Raw genomic sequence first — 24,863 nt, 5'->3', positions numbered from 1 at the left:
CAACTGTTCATTTCTTCATATTTAAAACGTTAGTTTTATTTTACTCATCATAGCCTAAGTTTACATGCATAGTCCATTTTTTCCATAATACTTATACTTTCACAAATATTCCTCAGAAATATTTAATGCCTACAACCTTCATATCTGGAATCATTACCCTATTGTTGCCCTAAAGGTAACCTTTCAGTGTGTGTGTGTGTGTGTGTGTGTATAGATAGATAGAGATATAGATATATAGTGGATGGAATCTCACTCTGTCACCCAGTCTGGAGTGCAGTGGCATAATCTTGGCTCGCTGCAACCTCCACCTCTCAGATTCAAGCGATTCTCCTGCCTCAGCCTCCTGAGTAGCTGGGATTACAGGAGTATGCCATGACGCCCAGCTAAATTTTGTATTTTTAGCAGAGATGGGGGTTCACCATGTTGGCCAGGCTGTATATATGTTTTATTCAAATGGTATAACATACACAGACACACACACACACACACACACACACACACACACACAATTTTGCATTATCTTGTTCATATGTTGAATATAAAAAAGTTAATCTCATAAGTAGAGAGTAGAATGGTGGATACTAGAGGCTGGGGTGATCAGGGGTAGCAGGGGCTGTGTAGATGTTGGTGAAAAGATACACAATTACAATTAGGAAGAATACATTTAAAAGGTCTATTGTATGATATATTGTATTCTCAAAACTGCTGGGTGGATTTTGTTTTCATGTCAAAAAATTACTATGTGAAGTTATGCATGTGTTAATTAGCTATATTTAACCATTCTACAACGTATGTATACTTCAAAATATTATCTTGCACACATACAGTTTTATATGTCAGTTCAAAAAATAAATAAATTTTGAAAAATAATGGTGGACTACTATGTGTCTAGGTATGCAACTCATACACCTAAGTCATCATCCCTGACACGGCCCATTCTGTGATTCTCCCGTCTTATTAATTACTGAAGCACATAGATGTAACCTCTAAATTAAGGTCCACAGATGTATAGATGCCATCTTGCTGAAGACTCATGTGACTAATCAACATTATGGCCCCACCAATGGCAATTTGTGTTTGAATTAAAATGTATTTGTCATTGAGATTCCAAATACTTATCAATTATGTACATGTGCTTCTAACTCAAAACCTACTATCCTCATTCAGACCTTCAGTACCAGGATTACAGTAGCACTTTCCTCATTTTCTCTCACCGTCCATCTGCTAACCTCCAGAAAATCACTAGACTAACCTATATAGAGCAAAACCCTAAAATGATATTCCCTCTCTTAAGGCACTTCACCATCTCTCTATTGCCATGAAATACAGAGAAACTCCTTAATAGTCTCCAAAATCCCACCAAGATTTAATCCCTGCCCACTTCTTCATTCTCATCTCAATGTCCTGCTTCACTGTTATTCCTTCACCTTATATATTTCATGGTATTTGTCATCTGAGTTTTGGTTTTGTTGCTGTTTGTCTAAAATACATTTAATTTATTTAGTCATTCATTCAAAAATATATGTTAAAGACCTTCTTGTTTGAGACATAATATAAGGCACTAGAAATGACTATTCTTTTTTCACTTTCCAACATTTTGCTCAGCCGATGCTTATTTTTCTGGCATCACTTCTTCAAAAGAGGCTCTCCTAAATTATCTTCCCTCTGCCAGGCTGGATCATGACTATTTCTGTGCTCTCTGTACTACAAGCATCTTTATGTTTGTATAGCTGGTATTTTTTTATATAGTAGTAGATATTTTACTAACAAAACATGTTAAAGTACATGAATATATTTCAAACTTTTTAAAATGTGTTTTCTAATATTTTGTGCAAGTATAAAATACATAATAATTTACAAACGTTACTTGTTACTGAAACAGCATCATGTTTTAATAATAACTGGATGCATGTCTTAGTTTTACTTATTAGCTCTGCAGCACTAGTTAAATTCATAGTGCCTCAGTTTTTCATTCTTAATATCATGAATGTTATCACTGTACCAAATATAAAATATGTTACTAATGGTGACATATGATTGTGTCCTAGTTCAAATTTAATGTCCTGTAAACTGAGGCAAGTGACTTCCTCTGTCTGAATTATAACATATTCATATATCAAATGTGGCAATAATATATGTCATTCACAGTGTTATCAGGATCTAATAACATAATGAACATAAAATATTTTATAAAGTATAAAGCATAATGGAAATATAATATTACCAGATAACTTGAGCTAACATTTCAGTGGTGGATGTGACGGGACTGCTGGTGTACTGTTCACACCCTCCGTGTACCAGAGGGCCAATGTACCAACCTCCAAGTTGCTATGAGTCTTGGTTGTTAATGGCAGCCTTCACCTGGTCCTGTCTCTGCAAATTTCCCTTCAGGCTGAACAAGAACAGCCCTTGGTGGGACCACAGACACCATCTACCATCTTGACTCCTCTGAGCGAGAATGCAAAATGATGGGAAAAGGGATGCAAAATGCAGTCTCCTTGCCTCAAGCTTAGGCTACCTGTGAGATAGTCACTCATGTTGCAGAGCTTTTTAGCGATCAAGCTAAGACCCCGCTCTTGCTCAGCTCCCTCACCTGCTTTATCCTGCTTCCTTCACTTCCTTTTTTATAGGAGCCACTCTCCATAAGTCACATACTCTGGAATTATTTTCTCAGGATCTGCTTCTGGAAATCCAACCTAAGGCAGTGCTTTATGTGAATTAGCATCCTCCTCCTCCTTTATTTTATCTTGAGACTCTTAAACTACTGGTTTAATAAGTATTGAAACAACTTTGGAGAGAGCAGAACATACACATCAAAGGTCATTTGGGGAAAAAAAAAAAAAAAACAATGTCAGCATCTTCACCTAAGATTTTCAATGGTTCAAAGCACTTTCAGAAATAATGGAAAAGTAAAACTCTTTCTGGATCAAGAAAAATATACAAAAAACTGGCATGTTTGTTTTTGAAAGAAATTATCCTTAACAGATTTTTAAATATTACTGTGAAAAAGACAAATAATTTTCTTGAAGGGGACAGCCTCTTAGATTCTGTCTCTTGACTTAATTGCACTGCTTTATCTTGGTTATTCTAAACTAAGGTTTAAAACATGTAACTTCTACCTTCCTACATAATTATTCTCATGTTAAATAATTCAAAGTATGTAAAAAGATCTACATACACTCAGAGGAAAAAAATCATGAAACTATAGAGAAGGAAAATGTAAATACATTACAAAATTATTCTCTATAAGTAAATTCCAAAATATTTAAATGTGCCTTTTAACATTAGCAGACAACTAATCCCATTATCATAATTTATTAACCAGATCTTTTGTTCTGTGTAGTAATACACAGTGTTTCCATGCTGTATGTGCGCGTGTGTGTTTTTATCCAGTGACCTAATTTGCTTAAAAGGAAACTCTTAAAACTCCCTGTTGTAATGAATAAAATGTTAATGAAGAACTACAGAGAAATCCCCTTTGCATTAGTTTCCTATTCCCAGGAACATCATCATAAATTTGTTTGCCTGGTTCTGACAATGGTAGTGATGTTCAAGCTGCACAGAAGCATAGTAATGCTAAGTGGTTCTGATGGAGAAGTTAAGGATGTTCAAGGCACTGTCATCTGGGATGGACTATGGGAAGTTATCTTTTGGAGAAAGTGTTTGATGGATTTGGCTTTCATCCAATTTTTAAATATTTATTATTTTCATTGATAACTACATTACTAGGAACTTTTCAGAAAATTGCAAATGAAAACTATTCAAGCAAATATGTTTTCATCAGAAAATGCAGGATTTTAAATTGATGTTCTTTTTTTCTCCATAACAACACAGCCCTCACTAATTTCTTCATTATATTGATATAAACATAAAATTAAATGAATTATAATCATTAAAATGTCTTACAGTTATTCTTGACTATATAATATAACAGCTAATGTTCATCTTTTTGTGTGTGGATCTCTGCTCTATATGATGAATTAACAATTAAAAATTTAAGTAAAAATTTGTGAATATTGACAGCTAAAACAAACTGCTATGAATATTTTTCCATTTCAGGGTTGACAAGCTTAAATGAATATAACCCTGTTAAAATTTCCAATTGTAGTTTAAAAAAGTGATATTCAATTTGAAACTGAAATGTCTAAATCATTAAATATTCAACTCTATCAAAATCTAAACAATGTCATATTTCTGTTTCAAAAATTGATTTTGGAAACTTTCAGATTATAATGTGTTAACATCAATTATAATCCCTCTGAAAGATATGTTAGGTGACAAGCAAGTTGCTACATTTTGATTTCCATAAAAATACTCATCATAATATCTATACATTTGAAACAAAAAGGGTAACTAGACATCATACTAACACAACAATTAAGGAAAGAAATGGAAGCTGCAATTTGGGATGAAGAGAATATATAGACAGTTTATCTCCTTTACCATATTCTGGGACTGATTAATATGTTTAAAAAGAAATATTTTTCAGTACTTTAGCTTCTGAGCATAAAGCTCTAGTATCATTTCAGTTTGAGTTGCTTACGTTTCTATTACTTTTTTCCTTTTAACAGTCAAAAGCTTCTTTCCGTGTTCAACATTCAGAGGAGCTATATAATCACTGAGTTTCCACTAACTTCAAAGAAAATGCTTTGTCTATATTCACACTGAAACAGAAGCAAAACCAATAGAAACAGGCCTATGGTATAAGGAACGTATTTGCCTTTGTGAAATAGTTGAGAAAACAAAGGAAGAACCTGTGAATAGATTAAAATGGTCATGTTAATTAGTCATCAGTGATTTTGCTTCACTTGACTTATGAAGACAGGAGAATAGGAAATGACTCCAATACTGAGATATAATGCTCCACAACGTGAAAGTCCACGCTTCTATGAACTTTCTTTAAAATAAATAGTTTATCATTTCATTAATAAAAGACAAATTATGCTGAGTTGGCAAGAAATGAAAAGGAAAGAAAATAAAATAATTTGTTAACCAGTATGAGTTACAATATTTAGACTTATTATTTTATGTAAGTTTTGAAAAGATTTTATTAAGGTAACAGGGTTTGGGAGTCATAACCACACAATTTGTGAGTATGAGTATTAAAATTTGTGTTCAAGTATATCTGACTCCAAATCCCATATATTTTCCACTACATCATAATGCCACAATGTTAATAAAAGGAGAAAGCTTTAATACATCTCAAGGCCAGTTTGTTGTAAAGTTATAAAGTTTGAATTGCCTGAGTTAATTCCTTAATCATAAACTTTGAATTGCCTGAGTTACTAACAATACTATTGGTCCTATGATCAAATAGTCATATATTTTCTGAAATTTGTGAAACTAAGATATTGTTAATCTAATTAGTGTCCACTTCAATTTTTTGAATGACAATCACCCAAAGTAGAATGTATCCCAATTCCTATACTTATAGAAAAAAAACTTGTAACGATGTTACAAAAAGTAAGTGCATGTTTATGAAGTTGCTTGATTTCTTCATATGCTTTAAGAAACTTAGGGTTAATCACCAGTGACTAAAATTTTGAGTAGTAGTTGAAAATTTTCAGCCAGATGCCATGTTTCAAAATTTTTTTCATGTTAGAGGGAATACTATATAAGAAAACCTAGGAGGTATTTAAAGACTCATCTTCTTGTGATCTTTTTGCATACGTATGTGTATACATGTATATGGGCAGATACATGTATGGCATACACAGAGAGGCAGAACAAAGAGAACATGGGTCTTGCTGACAAGGCCATGAGGTCTTCACAATGAGATTAGAATCAAATAGAGAAACAAAGTCCGGGTAAAACATAACAAAAATAATGGAAGGCAATGGGTATTATTATTAAAGGACATAATATGAAATTAGAAAAGAAAGAGGTGTGTGAGAATGCTTACAGTTTATAATGGCCAGAATCCAAGACAAGAATATAGATATTCGACCCAGTAAATTAGATATTTAAAAGTATAATATTCCTGTGGCCTCATAGGTGTTCCTGGGGGTTGATGTAACTCAGCACCACCACATCACAATGGAAGAAAATATTTTCTTCAAACCATGTTTAATATTTATTACAGACAGATAGCATCATGTATGACCAGAGATTACTCATGAATATGAATCCAGGGAAAATACTTGGAAATGATAACATAACTACAATCTTTGTGGCCGTATATAATGATTATTATAGGCGTTCATCATGCATATATGTAATTTGTAAATGTTAGAATATCACCAGTTAGATTACTTTAAAACATCCATTTGCAGTGGCCTATTGTTCTACAAATTTCAAAATGTACTATTTCCTGATTTTTCGTAAGAGCAAGATATTGGAACACAGATAAAATGATAAGATTTTAGAATCAAAGACTATTAGCTCTAAATTTATCTCAATAAATTTGTGTCTCTGAATTTCCTGAACCAAAGTAGACAAACTAATGTACTAATTCCCTAGATTTGGTTTTTTAAATGGCTTACATAATGTGTATGAAAATAGCCTGGCAAGTTGAAGACCATTAATAAATGGAAACTGTTATTATTCTATTCAGGTGTTCATTTAATTTTCAAACCTGAACTATCACTCCACTAATTTATTGTTTTCCCAAATTCATGTATGTCTTCATTCACTGAAGTCAATTTATGTAGGTGAATGACTCAGACTTCTTGCCTGCAAGAAGTCCACACGCTGGTTGTAGTTGCTTCATTAGTGTAATTTTAACCACATGAGATTTAGTCTTCTGCATTTATCCTATTTATAAAATGGGGGCGGGGGCAACGATGCAATTACTTTCTCTTGTAGGTACATTTGTCCCAACAATTTTAACTGAATCTATTTAGTAAAAGTCACATTAACAAAGCAAAGAAGAACACCCAAGGAAAAACAATTTTCATGAGCAAATGTCTTGCAACAAAGATGAGGTAAGAGAAGTTCTTTCCTTTCCCCGCTTACAGAGTCTAACACTCCACGTGACTCTGTTGCTGATGGAAATCATACTGAGAGTCAATATTGTTGAGTTTATTTTTAGGTTTTAGTATTATTTGTTAGCATTTTTTGTGTGTGTGTGTGTGTGTTGTTGATTTGTTTATTTGGGTATAACCTGCCTTCTAACCCACTACCTCATATAGTGCTCAAAAAAGAAAACATTATCTTATTAAAAGGCTTAAACAAAGAAATAAATTAGATTTTTTCATTTGTTTGTTTGAAACAGAGTCTTGCTCTGACGCCCAGGCTGGAGTGCAGTGGACCTCTGCCTCCAGGGTTCAAGCGATTCTCCTGCCTCACCTGCCCAAGTAGCTGGGATTACAGGCACATGCCACCACGCCCGGCTAATTTTCTTATTTTTAGTAGAGATGGAGTTTCACCATGGTGACCAGGCTGGTCTTGATCATCTGACCTCATGATCTGCCTGCCTCAGCCTCCCAAAGTGCTCGGATTACAGATGTGAGCCCCCAGGCCTGGCCCAATAAATGAGATTTTTAAAGCAAAGAAGCTGACACATCATGGAGGCTTATTAAATATTGAAGTGTTCTTCCATATAATAAAATTAGATCTTGAAATGAGGTATTCTAAAGATGAAAGTGGGAGCATAGAATTTTCATGAATTCAAGAAAATACCATGAAGCTCATAAAATTATAGCAGATTAATATAGTAGCAGAAATATTATAATTCTAAAGTCAACAGTAACTACATTTTTAAATACATCAAGATAGACAACAGGAAAGAAATAGGACTGTTGCTTAGGATATGTGATATAAAGATGCTGAAATGGTTTAAAAATGTGTCATGTGTTGTGTGGAGTGACTGGAAAAGCTAAGTGTTTGGTAAAATACCTTGGCAGCGCCGGCTGTGATCAGTTGTTGGTGTGCTATCATGAACAACGGTTGGTAGGGCAGAAGAGGTACTTACAGATAAAACTTATTGCAGTATATTTAAGTTCAAAATAAAATACTAAAAATTAAATATACACAATTTGCCAAAGAATGAATATATCAGTACTAGTAGCATGCAAATAAGCAATGGACATCCAATTGTAGTAGTTTTTATTGAATGAATAATTAGAATATAATTTGGAGGCTAGACTAGATAAGCATCAGTATTTCATTTGCCCTTTAAAATACTACCTTTCTCTGAAAATATCCATTCTAAAATTCAAATATATTTGACGTTATTCTTTCATGTCTATAATTATATACATAAGCTATGATTTGTTCCAATGTCCAAATTATTAAGGAGGGTAAAAACATGAGAAGGGAATACCTCTGGCTACTATACTCAGTCTCAAGTCAAATTCCAGTACACTGCAGGACCTAAAAAATACATAATAAGTAAATAATTGTATTCGCTAATAGGTATTATTCTATCAAGCAAAAAATGCTAATTTCAATGAGTCATAAAGACTTGAAGATATAGGACAAAAGAATAAACAAAGAATGACATGCTTAAAGAGCTTGCTATAATATTAATAAAGGGATCTGTAAAAGTAGCTGTAATATGTGGCAGAGAGTATAAAGTGATAAAAAGTACAAATTGTTGTGGAAGTTCAGGAGAACATAAATCACTTATAGTGATCATGAAATTCACCTATTTGAACTGGGATAATGGAAAAAAATGCATTTTATCAAGTAATAATATTTGTAACTTTCTATGAAAGCAATAAAATTAATTCTTCAGTAAAGTTTCCATAAAATTGCAACTCGTTTGTTATTCCTAATTTAGGCTGCAGTATGATAAGTAATAGATAAACCAAAGGAAAATCATTGTCTATGTTCTTATCTTGGTTTATTCAGTCTAAATATTGTTTAATGAGTGTTTCTTCCAACAGCTATAAAACTGGGCATTCATCTACACTTTTAGTCAGCAAATTATAAACAAAAAATAGATGAACATGTGCCAGCTGTTGCTTTAAGTCTCATCTGCGTGTAATCACAGTTCCTACTCTCAAAGAACTTGTATTTAGTGAAATATTGAAAGTGCTCAGATAAAAGAAATACAGTATTATGGCAACCCACAAAAAAAGAAATATAATTCCAATATTGAAGCTGAGAAAATCTTTGCAAATTTCCAAAAAATTATAATTTTTCTTCAGGAAATTTTGGCAGCCTAAGAAAATGAAGCTGAGGTGCTAAACTGGACCCTAAATCTCCTACATATTTAGACAATTGATATAGTTATTTTTACTGCCTTCTGTAAATAATGAATTATTAGTTGAGGCATTTTTGATGGAGAGATGTCTTTTTAAAGTTGTTAAAGATGTAAATAATGATGTTAATAGTAAAAATGACACTGCTGACACATAAGATATTATAAGATGCTTTAGTATAAGCTTAAAATAATTACTTTAAATACTAATGCAATCTTTTATTTTAGCTTTAATTTAAAAATTCTTAAAGGCCAGGCACGGGGGCCACACCTGTAATCCCAGCACTTTGGGAGGCTGCGGCAGGTGGATCACCTGAGGTTAGGAATTCGAGACCAGCCTGGACAACATGGTGAAACCCCATCTCTACCAAACACACACACACACACACACACACACACACACACACACACACACACACTTTAGCCAGGCATGGTGGCGGGTGCCTGTAATCCCAGCTACTCAGGAGAATCGCTTGAACCCAGGAGGTGGAAGTTGCAGTGAGCAGAGATCCTACCTCTGCACACTCCTACTTGGGCAACAGATCAAGACTCGTTTCAATAAATAAATAAAATGCTTTTAAATTAAATTCTGCACTTTTATATTAATTCAATTTGTTTTTTTCAAAAATCATGCAGGAAAAATATTTCTTATTCAAATTATATAACTAGATAATTAGGTTATGTGATTTGTGATTTGTGCAAAATCATGTGGCTCATAGGTTTATGCTTCTACAGATAAACTTGGGTCTTCTGACTTAATTTTCATCCATAGAATGAAAATATAACACTGTAAATACAGAAAGTACAGAAATAACTGCTGCAAGATCTAGGAAGATTTATATGGAATAAGAAATATTGATATTGATCTTGGAAAAAAGATCTAGTTAGGTAGGAACTGTTTATATGTATTTTGTATCCATTTCCAGGGAAGCTCTTAATTAATGTTCTTTTATGTAAAGGAGGTGTCTTATGATGGACTAGTAGATTAGGAGAGGTGCTTATATAACTTCAAGTATAGTTATACCCAATTCAGGAATTATTTGTAACTGCCTGCTTGTTCTTGTCTTGGGTTGTAAAGTAAAGATACTAAAAAAGAGTGTGCCTACCTCTAGCCTAGAAAGTATAATTCTATTTAGAAAAGTTAAGTTACTCAATTATCAGAAATAGTATTGATTTTATCAATTTTGCCCAAACTGAAATGTATTTTTTCTCTAGTCCTCTTATTTAAAAGGTAGATTTTCCATATAAAAGTAAATGAAGAGTTAGTTCACCGAGAGGTGCTATCATACTTAAAATAGTTTTGTGCAATTACCTGTGTTCATTTAAAGAAAAAATGATATACATTTAAACTACTAACAGTAACCTTGATTCCAAGACATAGCAGAAGACTAAGAAAAGAAAAGCTCAGCGAATGTCTCTTATTAATCTACGTTTAAAAAGGATGAATAATATGTTACAACCTCTCTGACATATGGTGAGGTTTGCAGCAAGTTTGGCATAATGGTTTCACTTAATAAACACCTGATTAGCATTGTTTAACAGGTTTGGAGTGCATGAAAACAGTCAAATAGCAACATTCTGTCTAGTTAATTCCTCATTAGCCAACTCACAGTCACTGCATTTGACAGATTGTATACCAGTCTTGACACAAGGTGACCTCTTGCTTGGACCTGTTCATCACCTTCCGTCTGTCATAAATGAAGTCAGTATAAATGTCAGAGTGAATGTGACATCACCAGAGACTTCATCTGATGCCTTGAAGGTTATTATTTTCCCAATATTGTTATTATAGACAGAGTGAAACTATATGCAGCAACAAAATAGGGTAATAAACCAGAATAAATTTGATTAATATATTATTGTAATAAAGAATGTGACCTTAAAAGAAAATTCAACATTATTTATTTCAGTTTCCTACCATTATTTTTTTAAAGGATGTTTAACCTTGAACCAGAATGGAGAAGAGATTTTGGAAGACTAATAGGAAAGTTTAACTGCTTATTAATAATATTTTCTCTATTTATTATATCTATAACAATCTCCTCTAGTCATAGTTTATTTTTAATGAAAAATTGCAAATATTGAGATAGATAGACTTGAAGAATTAAACTGAGCTAAAAAAATTAAATATGACGAAGGCTTCAAGGAACATATTTTGTGAAAAAACATTTGATCATTGTAATCTTGAACATTTATACATTCAACATTTCCAAGAGAACATTTTCCAAATTCCAAAGAAATACTCCTTTACCACTTTACCTTTACCCCTGTATGAGTCACAAAATCAATTATACATTTGTACAACATTTACACTATTCTACTTGACAAGTTTCTGTTTATCTGAAGGAAGTCTTTATTAATGCAATACGTTATTAGGAGCAAAACAAAATAGATATAACACATCCTTGCTTTTTTGATTCCTCTGTCAATTTCCAACAAAACAGGATTTTTAAAAATATTCTTATCACATATCCTAAAGCATATAATAAAACAAATTTTTGAAACTGGAAAGTGTATATTGCAAAGAATGCAAAATAATCATTTGATAAAGGAAAATTTTAGTGCACATAAAAGGTTAAAGAAAGATTAAGTTATCCATTGAGTTGGAAGTTTTTTTTCAACATTAAAAAAGAAAATTAAAAATAAATCCTAACTTCGTTGTAAGAAACGAGCTTTAAGGTATAAACATAAGGATATATGTATTAAAAATATTTTAGGGATTTTTAAAATTACATTGTATGTAAAGTACATTTCTCTTCAGCTTTTAAATCATTTTCTTATTTATATTGTACAACTGTAAACAACACTTAAATGATTATCATAATTATAGTTAATTAATTATAATGAAATAGTTATTGGGCTGTCTTCTATATCTCCTTTATAATAAGTGTGCATTATTTATTCTAGGCAGATATGTGGAACTTGGGAAAAAGGTGAATATGAATAAAGTGTGAATTAGTCTAACTGGTTTTAGGATCCAAATGGTTCTATACATCAATTTTTCTTTGATAATATATACTTGAGCTAGGCCTTCTTACTACTTTGTAATATTCATCCTTGACACAGTTCTTGGTGTAGTTTTCAGGAGAGGAAAGAAACTCGAAGTTAAGCAGCTTTCCCAAAGTCTTATTCTAAACTCAACAATATGTGATTTCAAAATTCATCACTACAACATACCTAGTATCCTCTCCAACTCCATGACACAACATTTTCATATTTTCTTCATGGCTCATTTTATGTTATACAATTTTTTTCCTTTTATTATCTTTGTTCAATAGTAGTCTTCGTTTTACTTTCAATAATAGTTTTCCTACAATTGCTTTTTGCTACATTTATATAGGCATCATATATATAGTTATTTTCTTGGTTTGTTATGTTTTATCTCACTTATAGTTTATAAATATTATCCATAGAATCAAACATCTTTCATTGTCATCATTAATTAAGTATAGCCCATTTTCCTTTTGCCCCCAACTAATTTCAAGCGATTCAATATACTGGTGCACAATTTTCTTAATAATACATGATGTATTACACCATGGGCAGCTGATCTATAAATGTTCATTTTTTCAAGTACAATATTCCCTTATATGACTTTGTCAAATGTCGTTCTTGAATGCTTTTCATTATTTTCTAATTGTCCAAATGTATTTTATTCATTTTTATTGTCAAAGACAGGTTTACCTGAGGCAAGGAGTTAAGGATATGAAACAAATCGGATGAATAATTTTATGCACCTGGTTAATTAGTTATTTCTATTGTCATTTTAGTGATTAGTTTCTAAAAATCAGAGATATGTATAAGTAAATATCTTTTACAAATAATCTTTTAAATATTTTTTCGAATCTTTGTGAAATTGTTGAATAAAAGTAACCAAATTGCCCTTGTTTATTCTAAGAAATCAACATTTTAAAGTAAGAGTTCAAGAATCCTATCTCATTGTCTTGATAGTATTAGAGGCTAAGAGGGAAAGGGAGAAAGTAAATTGTTTTATTTATATCAGTATATTTTCTCAGAGATAACATGCTATATCTGTTTTTTATATTTCAATGTCATAGTCATTGGCATTTAGTTTCATTAACTTTAGAACTTTGGGTGAGAGCATTTAAGGAACAAACACAACTTTCCCTGGTAAGATTACTCTTTGCTTTCTCTAATTATGCAGGGTAAACTTAAGGAACCACAGCCTAATCCAAAAAGGATTGCCAATCCTGTTACCAACCTTTATATAAGATTAGAGACAATTATTTTTATTCCACAGTTCCAACGTTATTCACACCCTAATCCAGAATAATAATAAAATCTGAAGCTTGCTGTAGTCTATTAGCTTGGCACATATTTATTCTGGTCATCACTGTACTCTCTGCTATACTTGGTATGTCTGATCAATCTTTTTTATTGTGATCAACTGTAGGTAGAATTAATCAAACATCTCAGTATATTTGTAGTTTCTCTCTGTCTCTGTGTCTCTGTCTCTCATATGTTTCTCCTTGCATTTGTTTCTTTCTTTCTTGTAAAGTTACAGACTACCTTGTATAATTATTTTGATGCTGCTCTTGTTTCAATGCTAGGGTCAGACTATAAGCTAAAACACATATTGTTTTATTAACCAAACAAAGTATTATTTAAAGTGCATATTTTGTAGTATTAGCTTATGTTTATTACTTTTATTTGGTTAAAATAAAGCCATACAATATTTGCATGTGGAACATAGCTCCTCAATTTACAGACCTAATACCTATCATTGGATTTCTATTCTCAAAGAGCTTTTACAGGATTTCAGTAGTTGCTTAAGAAAAGTTTTACAACACGTTTGTAAAATTTGGATGACTCTAGTGTTTTAAAAATGCTTGGTTGTTCAAACATTTTGACAGACAAGTGTGTGGAAAGATCTCATTAAAGAGATCTCATTAAAGAGGTGAACCATTTCTGAATCTTATGATTGTCAGTATAGGTCTAGCCATCTATCGCAAGATGTGTATAATACATCGCGAGTATTATGAAATATTACTCATTTCTAATTCATTACAAAAATACTTTCCTAAACGTGCATATGTGATGGATGGCAAGAAACCAAGTATTCACATCCAGTTATAAGGGTTTTTCTGTGTGCTGAAATAGACTCTATTTATCTATCAGTGCAATCAATCCATGCATTTTTCTTTGTGTCTGTCACCGTACTACCTAAGCACTTAGCAAAGACATTAAATTAGCCAAAAAGTGTGGAGTGGGATGTTTTCCTTGTCTTTACTACATTTATCTAAGCCAACCTAAAGCTAAGCAGACTGTGACTAATATTGGAAGCCTTATTCTTATCGCAGACAGAGTTGTTTTCATTCTTGTTATTATTAATTGGTTGAATGCCAACAATATATTCAGCACAGGACATAATTGCACAATATGTTCTTTCTCCTGCAACCTAGAAAGGGATCAACTGCTTTCATCTACCAACATTGATGCCAAAGTGATGAATGCCCTTTCATAACCCCCAGTTTCCTCTCCTGCCTCCCTTCCTTTATCTACTTCCCTCACCAGTTTTCCTTTAAAAAGAGACCCATTCATGGTTATTTCTTCATTTTCAAAAAAGGATTGTAGAAAAAAGTACTTTTAGAAAACTTCCTCTTGTTAAATGTCATAGTATAAAAAAGCATGTATGTTTATTTTCTTTGTGTGTTTTAATGAATATATGCTTACAGTTTTTACTGATACATATATGAAAAATATTAATATAGAGATATATATTTAACTCACATATATTTTATCTATAATTTAATCATATAAATATTTATATAGACACTGTATATATTAGATTAGATTATAGGCAGGAATTATGTTTATGTTACCCTACACATACCATGCATGAGATGTTCAGATATAGAATTTCATACAATCCTGTTTCCTCAAAAATGTTGATTTCCTTTTGTACATCTTATCCTGACTCTAAGTGCACCATTTAACAAAGAACATGAGTTACTTGTGTTTCTTTGTTTAGTTTCAGAATTTCTTTTTGGAAAGAGATAATTTTGGTTTGTCGTTTTTTAAGTTATGTAATTCCTTGAGAATTGCACTTATTAAGTCTAAAATCATAATATATTTGTTAAAAGTAGGAAAAATAAAATTCATTAAATTATTTTTGCTTATTGTTAATATGAACAAATATTGTAAAATAGTGTTTTATGTTGATTATAAATGGTCACGACCATTAGTAAATTAAAATATGCTTCTATTTTATGTATTATATTTGGCCAAGTGGGAATTCAGACTGACCAGATTTACAGGGAACCAGTGGCTGCCATATCTAGAAATCTGAAGCATGAACAGTATCGGAAATACAAACTTTACATTAGAAAAGTCAGGAGTAGGTAAGTTATTCTCATAGTTGTGGTGCACCCATTATTTCTGTAGATGCTATACTTTGTGATTTGTACTGCTATGATATTCTAAAAATTTAGGTCATCATATTTCAGGACCGTGCAGAAACTGAAACAAGCCTAGCAAAGAATTAAATGTGTTTATTAGTATAGCTTGTTTTATCGAGAACAAATTTCTAATATCAATATGTCAGAAAGACTTGAGAATATAGGACAAATAAAGAAAAACAGAATGAAAAAGTCTAAAGAGCTTTTTATAATACTAATTAATAAAGAGATCTCTAAAAGTAGCTATAATTGGTGATACAAAGAATAAAGTCATAAAGTTACAAATTGTCATGGAAGTTCAGAAGAACATAAATCATTTAAGTAACATGATGATGAAACACATCTATTTGAACTGGGCTGATAGGAAGAAATGCATTTTAGCAAGTAATAGTATTTGTGACTTTCTATGAAAGCAATAAAATTGATAATTAGATGAAGTTTTCATAAAATTACAAAGGTATTATACTACAGATATAATTAGGAAAAACAAACTAATTAAAATGCTTTTAATTTTAAAATTTTTGGGAAAAAAGTCTACTCAATTTATACCATAAATAAACCTAGAAATTGGATTCTAAAGGAAGCCAAAATATAAACCTTTTTGTACAGATTTCCTATATATTTCAACATTTCACACATATTTTGAATTATAGGTACATTTAAATACAAACATATTTCGCATTCTTGGGCTATTTCAGTACTTGTGTCTGTTTTTTTTCTATAATTTCTTTAATAATTAAATGGAAGTTTAATAATCAGTTAGCGAATTGGCTTTGTATTCAGAGTTCTATTGTTATTCTTTTTTAAAGGGTTTTTTCCTTATATTTTCAACTATTTCTCAACAAAGGGAAACTAAGACACATGCATATTAGATTAATGTTAAGTGCTTAAAATTTCCAGTACATAAATCTTGAATGCTTAAAAAATATTTGAAGTTTCTCTTGCTCCTGTAACATTCTGGGATGATGCAGAGGTCAGAAGAGAGGCATTCTCCCACAAAATTATACAGAAACTCAGGGCAAGAGATGCTGTCCCATCTCTAACTGTGACTTCCAGATCATGCTAGTCATCTCATACCAAGCAACCAGACAGAAAATAGACTACAGAAGAGAGTGTGGGGGAGGGTTTATGGACAAGTTTCTGGAGTGGCACAGGTCACTTCCCTTCATGTTCTTTAAGTTAGATGTCGTTGGCCTGTCATATGTAACTGCATGTGTGACTGAGAACTATTCGGTAGCTGGTACTCAGGTTGATGAGGAGAATGCAAATTTTGGTAACAACAAACATTCTCTATCAGAGGCCATTCTTAGAGTCACCAACTAACCACTTATGCCCAAGTCACCTGACAAAGAAAGGCATTCACATATTCTCTGAAGAAATCAATCCAAAGTTATTTACCTCATGTCTTAGTCTGTTTTGTGCTGTTATAACCAAATACCACAGACCGAGTCATTTATAAATAAAGTAAATTCATCCCTCATGTTTCTGGAGACAGGGAAGTCCAAGATCAAGGGACTGGCATCTGCTGAGGGCCTTCTTGCTGTATCATTCCATGGTGGAAGGTAAAAGGGCAAGAGAGTACATGAGAGAGAGAGAGGGGGAGACAGAGAGAGAGAGAGAGAGAAGCATGCAAAGGAGGGCCAAACTAGTCTCTCATAAGAAATCCACTCCCAAGATAATGACATGAATCCATTTATGGAGGCAGGAAACTCATGGCCTGATAACCTCTTAAAGGTCTTACCTCTTAATACTGTTACTAAGAGAGTTGTTTCCAAAATATGATTATAGGGAGATACATTCAAACCATAGCATCCAGTAGCTACAAAGAGCTTGAAGTCCAGTATTTCCATAATTCCTAAAGGTTTGAAGACCTACTAACTAGAACACAAGTTATTTGTCTTCACTTCCCATTATACAACATAGGAATAGGTAGGCACAGAAAAGTATGCACACACTAAACTACACATGTTCCATTGAAAAAAGAAGGAGGGTCATACAACTGTTCCTGGGTCATAGGCAGAACAGAATCCTGGCGTGTAGACTGTCTGCCATTTTCTGGAGAAAATTTCTTTATTGTACCCAGATTCTAACTCTAGAATAAACTCTTACCAGTTTTTCTCTGTTGCTTTCTATTTCTACGCTCTGAGAGGTCCTATCTCATCTACTATTTTTGATGACCACATCTTGGGTAGCCATAAAGTATATGCCCTGCTTGCGGTCTGTGCATCTTACATGATTTGCTTTCTCCTGCGGAAAGTCTGGAGATCCTAGATTTGTTTTATTCTTATAAGTGTCTCAAGACAGAATCAAGGAAATAGAATTTCTTTTAATTTTGGAATTTATTTGATATTTACTTCAGGGCAGTCCTAGAGCCAGTGAATACATCCAAAGCCTTTTACTTGGACTAGTTTTTAAATGTTTTATTTCTTCTTCTTTGCCTCACCTCATTCTCTGCAACGATGGGTAATAACAGGGATTAATGGAAAGGTACTGCCTTTCTTGTAAGCATCTGACCTTTGCTCAAGAGCTAGATCCTTAATTACCTGTGTGTGTGTGTCTGTTTCTGTTTTCTAACTGAAATGTTTTAATGGGATTTGTTGCTCTAAAACTTTCATACACTTATATCCCTACTGCTCGGGATCCAGAAACTGCTGACTCTGACCCTGGGAGTTCCCAACTTTGTAAATGTTTTCTATTTTCTTTCATTTTTTGTTTGCAAACCAACCAATTCCTTTTTGAATCATCACTTTCTTGTAATGTGTTTCTAATGTAACAGGCTAAAAAAAACGACATAGTGGCATTATGGCTCCTTCCAACTCTTTCATTTAGAACCACACACTTGGAAAACACTTGTCTTCCTTTCAAAATGTTGCTGGTAACAGTTTTAACAAATGCATGGCAAGAGTAAGGCAGATCCCCCAGCTCTCCAATGTACTATAGGGTTTCCTCCTTTGTTGTTGCCTTCCTTTCAAAACACAAGCAAACATCCATAATTTAGGATTTTTAAAATATTAGGTTGGTGCAAAAGTAATTGCGGTTTTTGCCATTTTTTTTTTTTTTTTTTTTTTTTAAATGGCAGAAACTGAAATTACTTTTGCATCAACCCAGCAGTAGTAACCTATTTAAGGTACTAAATTTTCTATTAGTTAAAATAATGCTGGCTATCCTTACAAATAACAAGTCAAATATAAATAATAGCTCAAACATAAGAGAATTTATTTCTTATTTAAGTAATAGTTCAGAGTGAGCCCAAAAGATAGTAGGTCAGGGCAATTCTTTGTCATCAACTGGATATTCAAGAAGTCAGATATCATGGCATCTTCAGGATCTGGTTTTTGCAATACCGTGGCTTTCTCTACTGCAACCAGCTAGAAAGGGAACAGAACCTGGAATGTACAAGGATAGTAATTGATGACCCAGGCCTTGAATTGGTACAAATTACTTCTTCTCACATTCTATTGAATAGATCTTAATCACATAGTCATGCTTAATCACCAGTGAGAGTGCAAAATGTAATCTGACCATGTTCCCTGGCAGAATTTGAGTTTAGTCTCAGAGGTATCCACATATCCAGTGAATTAAGTGAAACTGGAATTCTAGTCTGTTTACTAAAAATTTGCTTCACAATGTTTCTCTGAATTATAAAACACAAATAAATAAAAGAAAAATATTGACTTGATAGACCAGATTGAGCACTTTTATATTCAACAGTTTGTAGAGCTACAGAAAAGTAATTTAATTTTATTTCATGTTATTGCATAAAATGGCAGCAAGCTCCATCACCTCCATCAACACACCACGAAGCACCAATAAACAGTGATTCAATAAGAGGTTGCAGTAGCTTCTTTAAGCATATAGCGCCTCAGATTTTATTGCTCATTGAAATAATTACAGCTTACTGAAATAAAGGATGTCGGTTTTCTGTTCAAGTGTCATCGATGCTTGAACATACCCATATTTTCTCAACAAGATATATCTTCACCTTCAAATTTCTTAGGAGTAAGCTGAAGATATTTCACTTTAGTATGAAGTCCTATTATAGCAGAAGTAACTTTGCCTACAATTTCAACCTAGTTGAATATATTGCAATTTCAATTTAGATGTTAGAAGAAAACCTTCATTATGGCAATGAACTCTCTTTTTGTTGGTATAAGGGATGTTCCTGACAAATTATGCTTTTGCTTCATTAAAAATGATTTTTTTAAAACTTTTAGACTGGTAGAAATTACCATTCAGTTTCAGTTGATATGAAATGGGCTTTTAAAAGTGCCATTTTTCTGCTTAACAAAATCAATAATCTTTATTATATACAATAAGCATAACCTTCCACCATTTCCCAATCAATAAAATCTCCTCTTCCTTCATGATATTCAAGTCCCTTAGAGACAATGTAGCCATTTGAATATTAATTCTCCTAGTGGATCTCACCTCTATTAACTCTTAAGGCAGTAACATTTGTCGTAATTTTACAACATTTTACTTCCCATAGAACATATCTGTGAAAAAAGATTATCTTATAAAAACTAGATATTTACCTTGTTCACTCTATTTAAATAAAAATTTCAGATCTTTATGGAGATTCCACTTGTTGGTAATTGGAAGTGTTATATTTACTTGTCTTTTTTTTTTTTTTTTTAGCATGATAATTAACTGCTCTTTCATTTAGATTGGCTAAACAAAATGCATTCTGAATTCATTACATTTTCCTCGTAAAGATCATTTATTAATTAGAACTTATATATCACTGTCAAATAATAGGATGCACTATGAACGGTATACATAAATTAAAGATATCTGATAGCTCCCTTAAAGTCAGAGAGAAATTTCATCTCTTTATTTTTCTCGTATTTCCAGAATATACTGGCTTATGACACTATCTGGGTTTTGAAAAACAGCAAATATGTTAAAGGAACTAGTTACATAAGTTTTATTAAAATATTAAATAGAATTAATCACTTTTATGCTGTCTCAAACATACAAAACATTTGATCATTCCTATATTTATATATTTTAGCATTCTTGGATGCTGAAGTACTTCCTTTTTATTTATATAGTATATTTCTATATGATTTATTTGTTTTTTTGGAAATGTATCAAGTGAGTACACATATGACATTTATTTTTTTTTATTTTTATTTTTTTCTCTTTCCTTTCTTTTTTTTTTTAATTAATTTATTATTATTATACTTTAAGTTGTAGGGTACATGTGCATAACGTGCAGGTTTGTTACATATGTATACTTGTGCCATGTTGGTGTGCTGCACCCATCAACTCGTCATTTACATCAGGTATAACTCCCAATGCAATCCCTCCCCCCTCCCCCCTCCCCATGATAGGCCCCGGTGTGTGATGTTCCCCTTCCTGAGTCCAAGTGATCACATATGACATTTAAAATTAAATGTGTTGTTTGCTATGTCTTTGAAATTATATGAAATGCAGTCCATGTAAACTCAACATATAGATAAATAAAGTGATGTCTAGAGAGATTAGATGAGTTTTATTTAGAATCACACAGTTACTTTATAAGTGAAGAGACTATAACACAGTTCTGTATCTCAAACTAGTACTTTGTAAAATCTCATCATGTCTATTTTTAATGGAAATATATTAATCCTGAGGAATATAACCCTGCTCTAGAAATGTATTGTTAAGCTTTTCTGTCCAAGTTCAGAACTAGTTAAAAGATGAATACACAAAAAAACTGACAGATATAAAATTATTAGCATTATTATTAATAATTGTAAGTTGGATAGCATGTTTGTTACAAAGATTAAAAAAAACTTTTTGATCTCTGCTGTCCCTAAACAGTATTTACTTACCAAAAAGTGTCAATAGTGTATTTATTTTACTATAGTAATTTTCATCTTATCCTTGCCAAAAATAACCAAAGTATAATACTAAGGTTTTTAACGAGGAGTCTTTGGAAATGGTGGGGGAGTAATGGTATTTGATACTGTCATTATTACTCAGGGAGCTATTGTCATTTGATGCCTGAGATCCAGGAATGATACATGTGGCTGAAAGCATGGATCAGCCTCACATATAAATTAAGCACCAGTTGAGAATCAGTCTATAATGAGTAGTAGCATTTGTTTTTGAAGTACACGACAAAGGACAGAGCAAGGAAATCCTACATTTGGCCTCCTCAGTTAGCGGCAGAGTATAAAGAAAGATGCTGCCTATTTTCTAACAAAGACAGAACTGTAGATTTTAAAATATGGGAGAGGCAAGAATGGAACCAAGTGTGTCTGCCCTTGTCCGAAATTCAACAATAAACTAACAAATGAATGGATCACCAGAAGCTGTTGTCTTTCTCGCAGGCCTTGGGAAAACAGGAAGTTAGATGTCCATATCCATTTTTTTCTTTTCAATACTCATTTTGAATTTTTTCTCAGAAACCTTAAAACATAATTACCATTCGACTCAGCAATTTCATTACTGGGTATATACCCAGAGGCATATAAATCATTCTACCATGAAGATACCTGCACATGAATGTTCACTGAAGCACTATTCACAATAGCAAAGACATGAACTCAACCTAAATGCCTATCAATAATAGACTGCATAGAGAAAATGTGGCACAAATACACCACCAAATACTATACATCTATAAGAAGGAATGAGATCATATTCTTTGCAGTAACATGGATGGGGCCATAGGCCATTATCCTAAGCAAACTAAGGTAGGAACTGAAAACCAAATACCATGTGTTCTCACTTATAAGTGGGAGCTAAGTATTGAGTACACGTGGACAAAAAGAAGGGAACAACAGGCCCTAGTACCTACTTGAGAATGGAGGGTAGGAGGAGGATGAGGACCAAAAAAACACTTGTCAAGTATTATGCTTATTACCTGAGTTACAAAATAATCTGTAAACCAAATCCCTGTGATACATAATTTACCTATATAACAAATCTGCACCATGTGTACTTCTGAACCTAAAATAAAAGTTAAAAGAATAATAATAATGGCAGTAATAACTACCACAGGATCATAACATGTATTAAGGATAACAAATGTAAAGAATTTAGCAGAGTTTTTTTTTTCCACATGGTTTGTATTTTAAAAATTATGTTGAATTTAAATGGGCTATAGTTTAAAAATTGAGCCTTATTTTTTTTCATCGGTAATATTATTTGTAGCACTCCTGTAGGGTAAAATAAGATGGTTGGAAAAAAAAGCATACTGCAAATGAAAAAAAAAATAGTGTATCTGTCAGAGTTCATTGGAGGGCATTGAAACAACTCTGAATGTTTTGGGCAGAAGGAAGTTTAACACAGGGTATTATGATACTTACAAAAATGTTGGAAGGACTAGAGGAACAAAGCATTCAAGCATACAGCACTATGCAGTTAACTAGCAGTCGGGGAGTTGCTTTGGTTACCACGCACAATGATGATGCAATTTATGATAATCGTGTCCTTGCCACCTCTGCTTCTTGACACCAAGAGTCTGTTCCTCAGAATTGGAACATAGATTCCGGACACTCCTCATTTGCCCCTTTATGATCTCGTTTTCTACAAAAAGTACAAGCAGGAACAAGGCCTCGGCCTTACTTCTGTCTTCAAATCTGGCTCCGTTTCTCTTTATTAGAGAACCTAAACACAGAAGAAAACAAAAACCCAAACAGAGGAGCAAGTCGTAATGTCCAAAAAGACAATTGATAAACAGGAATAAATGACTGTTCTTATTTGCTTTAGTGATTTCTCGTATCCAAGCTTAAAAGAAAGCCATATGCAGTCTCTCACTTCCTACTTCTAACGGTCACTTCACCCAACACCTACCACGTGATGGTAAATTCATCAATGTGGAAATCTTTAACAAATCATTTCATAAATGTCTTACATTCTGATATTCTAACAATGATCTTTCAAAGCTGACTCGTCAATGGCTCATCCCTCTGCATATTATTTACAGTAGTAACTATATTTGCATATATTGCCAAACCACAAAGCAGATTTAAGTGAACGATGACTATTTCAAAAACGTTGTACTTCTTATACATCACATTACGCTATTTCTTTTTCTAGAACAATCAGAAAAAGTTTCTTTCTTACTATATGTAATTCTTTATATATTTTTTAAAACAGGAGATCTTCTGGTAGTGACAAGTTCTTAATTGTGTATAATATGGGTTTGAGCCTCAGTTCCTGTTTCTTTTGAGGCTCTGATGATATTTATTTTGAGGTCAGTCATTTTAGAAACTTACAGCAACACCAGACATTCCATATTTGCAGCTTAGTTTAGAGATGGTATCACTATGTAGTGATGTTTGACTTTTTCTGTTTTTGTTCCTTTTTTATGATACCCTTATTGAAGTGGTCACAAGTACAGTTCTGTCTAAGTTTGGATTTCTGAGACCCAAAGGACATACAATCAATGGAGTCATTTTTCTTCCATCTAATAAATACACTTTATTAAGGCTATAAAATAGGTACTTGTACTTTGATACTATAGATATGTTACAGAGAGTAGGTTAGCAATAAAAAGCAAACACTTTGAGAGAAATAATCTTGAGAAAATTTTAAGATGAGTTGGCTAATTGAGACAATATGTTCTGTTGTCTTTTATTTTGGTTGATGGACTATGTTTATTCTTTTTGTAACCCTAACACAGAGGATCCTGTGAAACATTTTTGCAGGCATTTAATGTAACTTAAGCCAATTACACTTAACCTTTAGTTATGTTACTAAAGAGAAGTATAGACCTTAAATACCTTCCTCTTAATGTCAACATTGCCAGACAATCCTGCCTTGTTTCTCTAGTACATTCACTTTCCCACACAGTAACAGGACTAGTTCAGCACATCTTTTCCTCTGACGTCTCAAACATTTCTTTCCCTTATTTAATAGACTTTACATCCCAAAATTGCATTATCATTAAAGAAGATATGTGTAGGTAAGCACTAATTCAACTTTACACCATATGATTTGACAAGTCAATGATAATTTTGGCCATATGTGCCTTCCTTTCTATTTTGACAAAAGATGTTTCCTGACAATAACTTGTACTTTCAGTTTTTCCAAAGATTTGTGAAAATAATTTCTGTCTTTTTTCTCCTTTAATATTCCTGTGCCTTCTTCTTTGCCATTGCCATCATCGTCATCACTAATACCATCATCTTAATAGCTACTATTTGATTGCTTACTATAAGCCAGGTACTAAACACACACACATTTTATTGAGTTTTCACAGCAAATAATGATTTTATTTTCCCCAGTTTAATGACAAAATCATGACTCTCTTTCACTATATGTTTTCCCCATCGTCATGCAAGCACACCTTACAATAAGTG

At 32.6% G+C, this 24,863-nt stretch overlaps 1 long non-coding RNA gene across 1 annotated transcript; it reads right to left on the bottom strand.

Moving 5' to 3' along the window:
• Positions 1 to 18,610: 18,610 nt before the first annotated feature.
• Positions 18,611 to 24,396, bottom strand: LOC116270594. Its single transcript, XR_004178739.1, has 2 exons — positions 22,866 to 24,396; positions 18,611 to 18,950 (listed from the first exon to the last, which is right to left on the bottom strand). It is a non-coding gene; the product is annotated as an uncharacterized LOC116270594 (long non-coding RNA).
• Between the last annotated feature and the right edge of the window lie 467 nt (positions 24,397 to 24,863).

The sequence above is a fragment of the Papio anubis genome, chromosome 15 (genome assembly GCF_008728515.1).
Source record: "Papio anubis isolate 15944 chromosome 15, Panubis1.0, whole genome shotgun sequence".
Lineage (NCBI taxonomy): Eukaryota > Metazoa > Chordata > Mammalia > Primates > Cercopithecidae > Papio > Papio anubis.
The sequence above is the reverse complement of the archived record's forward strand: the minus strand, read 5'-3'. Positions and strand labels throughout refer to the sequence as shown.